Below are 10,418 nucleotides of genomic sequence, written 5' to 3' on the forward strand. Positions count from 1 at the left end.
TCCCTTGGGAGTCAGGTTTGCCCTCTCCCTTTTATCTTTCCACTGACAAATGAAGAACCACCTTTTCAGGCAAGCTTTTAATAATCATGACTGAGTCCTTGAATGCCATTTCTTTGCTAAGGTAGTTTTTAATGTTTTTTACATGTTCTTAATCATTCAATATATTTTAATCAGTTGTATAGTTTAATTTTTTAATTTATATCTTACTGTTTTTAAAATTATATTCTGTTCTTTTTAATGCTGCCAGTTGCCTTGAATCCCCTTATTGGGAGAAATGTGGCCTAGAAATAAGACAAACAAATTATTGGAGATGGGCACGAATTTAAAAAAAATTGCAAAACTCATCAAAAATTGCAAATTGTCAGTTTGTATTCATTCAAATCGATGCTCCCGACAAATATGAATCAACAAATTTTTAGTCATTTTTGATCCATTGATTCTTTGGGCTGTAAAATGCTCTCCCAGGCACTTAGAGCCAAATAGTCTACAGTATGGCATATTCAACTGTAGTTATTATTACTTCCCTCAGTGCTAAAGCAGTCTCTACTGCAGCGCCTTTGCATCTATCCTCATACGTTTGTACAGAGTTTTTTTTAAAAAGCATGCAACACTAATCCAGTATTCCCTAGATGGAGTCCACATCTGCCTATTTCATTTGTATCCCACCCTTCCTCCAAGGCGTTTTGGTGTGACTTGGGTATTGTTAACCACTTCTTTTTTTGCAACATTCCTGCAAGGTATGCTAGACTGAGATCTAGCCACTTGCCAGTGTACCTTCCCCATTTCTTCCTGCCTTTGGAATCCAGAGCCCCAGGAGTAACACTGAATTTAAGCCGCATCTCTGTGCCAGCCAGGAATACATAAATACAAAAGAAGAAGGGAGTCTTCCTTTGGCGAGGCGTGCAAATACTTTTTTCCTCATTCCTTACTAAGTAAGCATAGCGGGACATAGAGCTCCTCCCTGCATATATCTGGAGTAGTGGGGTTGAGGTGGTGGTATCATAAACTACAAGATTGCTTTGAGGGGACATGTTGTGCTGTTTGCTTTGAGTGCTGAAACAGCTAGTTATGGTTCAACATCTTCTGTCAGATTTATTGCTTTATGTCCAGCTGTATAAAAAAAATTATCAGGTCAGTCAACAGAAAAGAACATTTGACACATATTAAATGTGCTTGATATTTGAGACACACACACACACAGAGAGAGAGAGAGAGAGAGAGAGAGAGAGAGCATATGAACAGATGTACCTGGCAGCTGATTGACCAGAGAGGCATTTGACCTCCTGACCGGTTATAGTACTATTGTTGCCGAGTAAACCCTCTGTAGCTGAGGGAAGTCTGTCCTGATGGTGGTTACAGTAGCATTGGTGGAGTCCTATGTAAGCATGCATGGCAGCTTGCCAGCCCCTCTTCCTCTTCCTCCAATTAACAATAGTTTATCTGGTGGCGCACAGGAAGAAAACCATTACTATCATATTTTTAAAAAATAAGCGTAATATTCAAATCAAGTCAAGACAGTATCAGAATAAAGCCAGTTACAGTACTGTAGTGCCCAAGATCTAAATGCTACTTAATATATATATATTCCAATGCCTTGTAAATATACTGTATAAAGACTTAAAAATTAAACGCCTCTTACCTGAAGATAAAACATCTACGAAGTGCAGCATGAAGTGCCCTAATGGGAGGAGGCCTTTCCATAGTCCTGGTACAGTTAGAAAAGAACTCCTCTGCAGAAGAAGGGATTTAGCTCATGGGCCTCCCTTTTTTCTTCTTTTTCTTTTTGAGATCAATTCCATCCCTTTTGTTTGTGACTGCTCCTCACCCTCAGTCTCATTTGTAGGCACAGTGGTCTCTAGGCCATAGTCTTTTGTGCTATGGAGAGGTGAATTTCATTTATTTTTAAGTTAATGATTGTATTTTTAAACTTATGTCTACACATAAAAATCAGTATAGGCAATTCTTATACAGATCCGTGCCCTCTTTTACAGTATCTTCTACTTGGGTGATATATTTTCTCCTCTTTGGAATTTTATTTATTTATTATTTATTAAAATATTTTACCCCGCTTTTCTCCTTAGAGGAGAAACCAAGGCAGCTTATAGAATTTAAAGACAATTTGAGTATACATTAAAAGTCAACATTTAAAACCACTAAATATATAAATATTAAAAAGGAACGAACAAAATACCCGTCTTAGAAATGGGAAGCAAGCAATACTAAAAATACAGTCAAAGCAGCGATGCTAACAATCCATCTAAAAAGATCACGCTCAGGCAGCTAGTCAGACATTAATAGTTCCTTATTTCATCATTCCACTCATGGATAAGAACTACAATATTCCTCCTCACAAGCAAAGCTGGAGAAGACTTTTGCCATCTCTGCTGCTCTTTACATAGTTCTCACATTGATTGGAATGATTATAATGCAAATTTGCCTGATTTTTACAGTGTTGATCTTTTTGTGCAAAATTGCCTACTTTTTAAAAAAAAACCCAAATTGCACAATTCAGACCACTACATGAATTGCATGCATTGCCCAGCATTGTGATGATTGCTGCTTTATATCCTTGAAGCAGTGGAGGATTTGTTTTCATTGTGAATCATTGGGTGGTTTGATTATAGCCAGTCCTTCTGTATTTGTTCTTGTCGGCTTTGCTTTTCAAAACAGCAGATCAGGAGAATTTAAAAAGGCTCTTTGTCTTGTACTTAGGTGGAAGTAAGGAATCTCATAGGTGTTTACAATTCCTCAGTAACTTATCTCACCATATGGAGAAGGCTTCAACAGATGAGAATGCGGAATTTAATGCATATTTTTCCTCACTAAGAGCCATCCTGTTTATATGAATACAGTGTGGACTGAAGAAAAAATGAATATTTTCCTTCCTGAGTTTTAATGTTAGAGGAAAATAATATTAGAAGACATATAGTATATCCCAACGCAAAGCAGAAATAGGTACCACAAAAACCAGATTTTTTTTCTGATAAATAGGAAGCACAGAAGTATGCGAGGGATTTCATTATGCAGTGGGGGAAAGACCTGTCTGGCCACAAATCACAAAAAGGGATTTTCTTTGCTCCAAACAGCACGATGTGAAATCTCCTTATTTCTTAATCCAAAAAAAACAAACAAACCACAGCCTCCCTGTTGGGAGTCGTGACAAAGTAAAGTTCAAGTCTTTTCTTCAGTACTATAATCCATAAACAAGTAAGGAATAGGCTTGTAAAATGTCTGTGTCAGAGCAAAGGCTTTTTATTATCTCGAAACACCATGAGTTTCACTGTAGGTCTCATGCAAATTGCAGGTGTACAGGCAGGGCATTTCTGTACACAAAGGTGCCCCTGAAAGACAAGCAATGCAATTTTGCAGCACACGTTGAAAGTTAGAATAGTGGCAAAGAGACAGGCCTATATTTATTACTGTTTCATAACTCTAATCAAAGTGGCAAATTGAAAACATAAAACACAAGATATCAATAAAAGATGAAAGCAAGATGAAACCACCAGGAGGACATTAAAAATCAAAGGTAAAAGTGGCAGCAGGAATAAAACCGTGCAAAGATCTAAATAAAGCTTTCATATGACACCAAAAGAACCACAGATATTGTTTCAGCTAAGTCTGTTTTGGGTGGGCATTCCACAGAAGGTGCCAACACTAGAAAGGCCCTCTTTCTTATAGTCACCTGCCTTGGCTCATTTGATGAAAGGCTCAAGAAGTATGATATGCTTACAGACTGACTATTTTATAATCTGTTCTAGTCTCTTCCCTGGTATTCGAGTCCAAATGAAAGATTCTGTGGTTTCTTAGATCTTTCTTTCTCCCTTTTTGAGGCAACATTTCCTCATTTCAAGTCTAGGAGCACCTAACCTCTTCGCTGGATTTCTCCAGGGTGATAGACGGAGGTTCTGAGACTACACCAGAATGTTGTCAGTTCCATTAAATTCATGTGAGAAGAAAATTGAAAACAAATAAAAGATCACTATATTAGTTTCTTTTGACCAACAGTACTCTATAAGTAGTTAAAATTGTAACTATTGCAGAAACTAATTACTTTTAAAGAGTACCTTTCCAAGTTCTAATTGTACCATCTTCACTGAATTGTAAACCTACCATTTCTTTCTAGTTCCTCTTGGTGTGATCAAGCCCCTTTCATAAAAATGAGAAATAGTTCTCTACCAATCCTGGATGCCGCAGGGCCAGGTTAGGGGATACGTGTCAAGCTATATAGCACAAATGGCACTGTCCTCTTCCTAGAGAAGAGGATCACTAGCAGCTCTGGAAGAACAGCTGGGAACTCTTGCTGCTGCCACACACACACAAACACACCCAGCATCAGCTGCTTAGTGTTCAAAATAATTCTGCCTATAGTGAAATCTGCACCAATTGCAACACATCTAGCTTCCTCTGATCTCATCTCGGCACAGTCAAGCTAGGCTGTTTCTTGGAATGAAGACTCCTCTGGAATACTCTGGCTCTCCAGGGAAGGCTAGGAATCCTTGCAGGTCATCATCACCCATTCCATTTATCACCCTCTCCCCAAAGCGGCTTAAATGCAAGGCCCCCATCAGCAGCAGAACCCAGACATGAACTCAGAAAGAGAAGCTGAAGATATAACTGGATTGTGGATAAAAGTGCTAAACTTTGTGTGGTTCAGCCACTTGGCAGATACAGTTCTAGAATTAGTAAGAATTCATTCCAAAGCATCTCTGAAGTTTGGGAAATTAGATTTGGATGGATTTCCCAGCAATGTGCAGTACTTGCGATCAATATTTTGAATAGGCTCAGCATACTTTTTGCGCTCTCTTAAAATCTGATCATGATGAAGCATCATCTAATCTATTGTGTTGCAAATTTCCCTCTTCTACCCTGTCTGAAATAGAGTTTTTTGAGACAGGCAACATAGTGTAACAGATATTATGATGAACAGAGATTTGGAAGATCCAGGTTGTAGTCCCCGCTGAAAGCTAGCCACTCTGTTTGAGCCTGACGTAATTCACAGGGTTGTGGTGCTGATAAAGTGAGGAGCAGAGCTATGTAGGCCACTTTGAGCTAATCAGAGAGAAAGTGGGATATAAATGCAAATAATAAATAAATACTATACTGAACAGCACATCAGAGGGCAATGCAAGCCTAATATTAAATGCAAGAATCCAGCTTTTTTTCATACTAATAAAAAAATGAAAACCTTCTAGGTCAGCAAAACAAAACTGCTTACAGAAATGATTAATGCTGCTGCACTGTTCCTAAAATGCACCATTATCAGGTCATTCTGACAAGAAGCTCAGCATTTTACATAGCTCTGAAAGAACAAAGAACAGGCCAGTGGTCCCCAAGAAAGATTACACAGTTGCAAGAGTGGGTGATACCTTTTATTGGATGACTGAAAAATAAAACAAGTAGCAAGCTTTTGTGGATGAAATCCACTTCCTCAGGCTTATAAATGTCCTACCTTTATAAGAAAGACAAGGAACAATCAAAGACCTTTTCTCTGACCTGGGAGCCTTACCCTTTATCTGGGCAGACACATTCCATATATAGTTATATGCTTAGAACTGTAAGTACTTACTGTATGCATAGATAGCGTCATCATGCAGTGTAGTTACTAAATGACAAGGCATTTCATTGTATCTGGGTGGAGTTGGGAGTTTTCTGTTGTTCTTTTTTGTGGTTAAGAGAAATGTTAAATCTTTTGTCTCATCTCTTGCGTGGTGTTTCCATGAAATGTATTTTACTTATTCAGGTATTTCACACAAGGGATAGGTGAGTGCTTCATTCCAGTTCCCTTTTTAAATTTGGAAATTTCTTCATATTCAGGATGGAAAGAACCTGATCTTTTAAAATCTGAATGTGGGAGAAACAAAAAACTGTCCATCTAGACTGTGGACATTGAGGGCTTTATTTAACAAAATAAATAAATCTGGATTTGAAACCCTGTACATTCGCCCTTGTTTGTGATAAATTAAGGTTGTCACCTCTGCCCCACCCCAAAGGCTCCTCATCTTTATCACTTATATGGCAGGCAAATAAAACATCACTCTTTCCATACCAGGCACATTTGCCTCTTTAAAATTTGTCTTGTGCACATTGGTGGAAATTTTGCTTCAGTACAGTTTTTTTAAAAATTACCAAAACTCACGAAGGCTTAAATATTTAGGCTGGAAAATGCTTTATAAAAATGCAATATGAGAAAATTTGATTTTTCTCATCCCTATTTTCACAGCAGAGACTAAGTGTCTTATAGTGGGTGGAGTGCTGAACTAGGACTTAGGAGACCTGGGTTCAAATCTCCACTTGGCCAGGAAAATTACCTTTTCTCCACTGCATTCAGGGTTAACACTCTCAGCATCCCCAAATAACAGAGAAAATTCTGGCTAGAGATGGTGGAAGTTGTAATTCCGCACGTCTGTATGTCACCCAAATAGGGACAGCTGATTTAAAACAAAGCTGAAATAATTGCTTTCTCTGATTTCCTTCTAACAGAATCTGCTGGATGGATTGTTTTGTATTCTGTCAAACATATAAAGCTTGAAGATATCCTTAGCAGACTATCTTATCTGCAACAGAATATTCAGTTTCAAGTGAACAGTAATCAGTTTTCCATTGAAATAAACCACCATGCAGAGATATATGCATGCCCCAATTAAATCAGGGAAAGTGTGAGCTTCAGACATCTTTTTTGTTTCCAGTTTAAATGTTAACACCATTTAAGAGCTCCATCTGTCTGAAGGCTTTTTTTCAGACAAAACATAAGTTCTGCACATGTTCAGTTCTAGTTCATCCCCAGCAATAGAACTACTGCTGAAGAGACCACAGTCACACCAACTTTAAAAGCTTAAGCCACAATCTTCCTATACCACACTGGTGATTATCTTCCTCTGCCATTGGCAACATCTAGGCACATCTAGAGTGGGTATGTCATGGTCCTCAAGGCCACCAACAGGCAACAAATCCTGACTAGAAGATACTGAAGCGGTTGTAGTCAACAGCGAAACTAGAAGGACAGGGAGCTGAACTACCTTGGTAACTACTGTCAAGGTTTGAAACTTCATACAGTATGTATAGAGTGCCAAAACAATTAAGGCAATTGTAAAAATGCAATTCTGAAAATGTCCATTGTGCTTAAAAATGGGTTTGAACAGCAGCAGACAAAGGAATCTCTTTCCTTGCAAACTAACATGTAAACATGGACATGTAAAAAGCATAAAATAAATTAAAACATGGGGGGAGTCCTAGAACATGGAACTCCTAGAATATTACAGTGCAATAATAATAAATTGATATCTCTTTGGTCATAAGTAGGGATGGGGATATTTGTATACAAATACCTCCGGGAAATGTGGATGGCTACAGCAGATTCACCTAGGGAAACCTGATTTCCACAGATGTGAGTCACAGTATATCTACCATAAATTTTCCCACTGAGTAGTTGCATGATGGACTCTGGAATGGACAGCAGTTGGCATATGTATTTGTACTGTGTCACTTTCCTTCCATTTACATGAGTTTTCTTTTTAACATTGAAGTGGAATTTCTCTAAAATAAATCTAGAAGTCTGGAAGTCCTGTTGCATGTCCCGAGAGCTTAGGTCAGTGAGTCCACAAGACAGTATTTTTCCCATAGAAGCAACCTTATTCATGTTTCCTTAGAAGGATCTCACTGTGCTCAGTTTGATCTTCTTCCAGGTAAATGGTACGGGCTGTGCTCTTAGTATATTATTGTGTTATTCACATTAACATGATATGCAGAGGAAGAGGGACAATTATGATTACCTTAAAGCAAGAGAGAAAGGGGGAAAATAGCTAGCTATGATTAGAAATTTAAGTCACCTGCCATATATTCACCCAAATGTTCAGGTAATTAGTCTCAAATCATCTCACATAATTGCAGCAACTAATGTTCTTTTTAAAAATATATATGCACAAGCACTTTTGACATCTGTACCTATTTAGAGATTCAATTTTGAAAGGTTGTCTAGCAGCCTCCGTCTGAACTCTTCACTGTGAGTTGATTAAAAGACAGATTTCACTGTCAGTGTCTGAAATATCAGGTGTGGATGGAGAAAAGAATTACTGTTGGTTTCCTTCTGCACAACCCAAGAAAACATATATTGGCACTTGGCCACTGACATTTCGAGAAAGCGGAAAGCTAGAGACATGCATTGATCTTTGCATATCAGCATGCACCATGTTTGTCCTTATTCACAAGGGGATGTCTGCATTCTTAAGCATACCTACAAAACAGAAGGTCTCTGCAGCTCAGTTTTGAGTTTGCTGGATTGCATTTTATATAATCCTACAGATGGTTTTCCGGACAATGTTTTAAAGTTGCATTTGCTTGGAGCTGCTTTAAAATCAACAATAGAGAACAATCAGGCCACATCTTCTCTTTCCTTAGGTGCTTTTATTTAACTTCTGGCCCCTCCCAGGAACCTAACCAAACATACTGTGTTTAGTGGGTATTTTATATTGTTACCTGATCTATCTCCCAATTGATAACTTACAAGACAAAAGCTAATTTGCCAAATACTGCCTAAGGCTGTGGAAAAATGGGGAAAATACAAAGTGATTTGCTGTGAATTCACCTTTGCAAATCACACAGGAGTTAAGCTTGCCCATGTGAATTCTCCTTAGCCAGCCACACAGGAGTCAAGAGAGAGAGGAGGAGATTGGCAGTGTGCCATTATCTGCAGCTTGATAAGGCAGCTGTACTACTGCCATCCATATTTGCAGGCTACAGTAGAGCTACCTTAACAAGCTGCAAAAAAAGGGCTGGCTGTCAGTTTCCTCCTCTCTGACTCCTGACTGGTTGGCTAAATCAAGCAGATATCCACCAGCTATTCTTCTAAATCAGGGGTCTCCAAACTATGGGGCACAGGCCACATCTGTCTCGCCTTGCCTTTTTATCCGGCCTCGCAAATGCCACAGGCTCAGGTCTGTTCCTTTCAGCCCATGTGTGCGTGCACGTATGTATGTGTTCATTTGGCCTTCCAAAATGTGTAAAATATATGATGTGGCCCTCATGCTGAAAAGTTTGGAGACTCCTGTTCTAAACAATGGCTGATTACAGATTTCCTCCTCTCAGTCTCTTAGATGTCCTAACTCACCAGTGGTGGTACCCAGCCCTTTGGGGACAATTGGGTGGGGGGAAAGTAAAAATCCCAGCAGCAGAGGAGAAAATTACAAACGAGAGGGAGGAAAAACTTCAGGCTGATTCACAATTATTTATGTGTGAATCCCAATCCCCCCAGTATTTCCCATATTATTTGTCATGTAGTTGCCCTCTGAGGCAGCTTTACCTTAGAGTAGACAAACATTTTTTTCCTCTTAGGGATTCACTGCCTCTGTATACAGAATCAGCTTCTTATTAAGTGAGAACTTTGTGCTGCTATAAAGAGGTCAAGTAGTCCTCGATATGAATCTTTCTTTCTTCAATTTTTTAAATTTCATGAGCATTCCATAAAATGTCATAATTTGGCACTATTAGAGTCCTACAGTTTTCAGAATAAATAATAATATGTTCAAACTAAAGTATCATGTCTCTGTGTACTACATTTAAGCTGGTCAATTTTTCTGTTCTGTTAGTGATCTGGCAATCTATAATTAAGGTTCCAAACACCTAGTTATGGTACTCCTAGCTAACAGAATCATGAAAAGATAAAACCAATATAGTCTTGTGATCTGCCTAATGGCAGGTCTTTCTTGAGGTTCTTATCAGCTCACCAATTAATTGTTGGGGGAAATTTGATCTGCAGTTGAAGCTTTCACTGATTCCTCTTACCAACTGATTGATGGAAGCTTGCAGCTTTATGAAATATGAGAGTTCCAATTCAAAATCATATTAGCCTTTGCGTTATGCATAGCCAGGCCTACAGCCTTTTACTGTAATTTCAGTTGCAGACATTCTTCTTTCTTTTATGAACATAAGCTAGGGCTTTTTTTACCCACAAAGTTACAAGGTAACGGGAAAATGTAATGTTTATGAAGAGTTAAAAATAGGAGAATTTTAAGCTCTTCATAAACTTTCCATTTTCCCATTACCTTGTAACTATGTGGGTTCCCCAGTACCACACCTAACCCTCACTCATTTATGATGGGGGACAATTGGGTTTTTTTTTTACATAGACTATATCCTCCAAGCAGCACAATTTTTTCATGTTATTATTAAAAGACAATAATTGGGCACACCCAATAACAAACCAGCTTGAGGTATCAACACCAACAAGGACTTCCCTTTTGCTAGACTGACAAATATTTTCTAAACAGTGGGGAAGTTATGGACCTCCATCTGTTGTACTACAACTCCCATCATTCCTAGCTATCATCCGTGCTATGTGGCCTTGATGGAATTGGAAGACAGCAATGTCCAGAAGACCAACATTTTTCTATATGAAGGCTGAGGCCATCCCATGTTTTAAATTT

At 38.5% G+C, this 10,418-nt stretch overlaps 1 long non-coding RNA gene across 1 annotated transcript; it reads right to left on the reverse strand.

The window, feature by feature from the left end:
* Positions 1-231: 231 nt before the first annotated feature.
* Positions 232-8,952, reverse strand: LOC144588662 (uncharacterized). Its single transcript, XR_013544311.1, has 2 exons — positions 1,249-8,952; positions 232-281 (listed from the first exon to the last, which is right to left on the reverse strand). It is a non-coding gene; the product is annotated as an uncharacterized LOC144588662 (long non-coding RNA).
* Positions 8,953-10,418: the final 1,466 nt, after the last annotated feature.

The sequence above is a fragment of the Pogona vitticeps genome, chromosome 4 (genome assembly GCF_051106095.1).
Source record: "Pogona vitticeps strain Pit_001003342236 chromosome 4, PviZW2.1, whole genome shotgun sequence".
In the NCBI taxonomy this organism is placed as follows: Eukaryota; Metazoa; Chordata; class Lepidosauria; order Squamata; family Agamidae; genus Pogona; species Pogona vitticeps.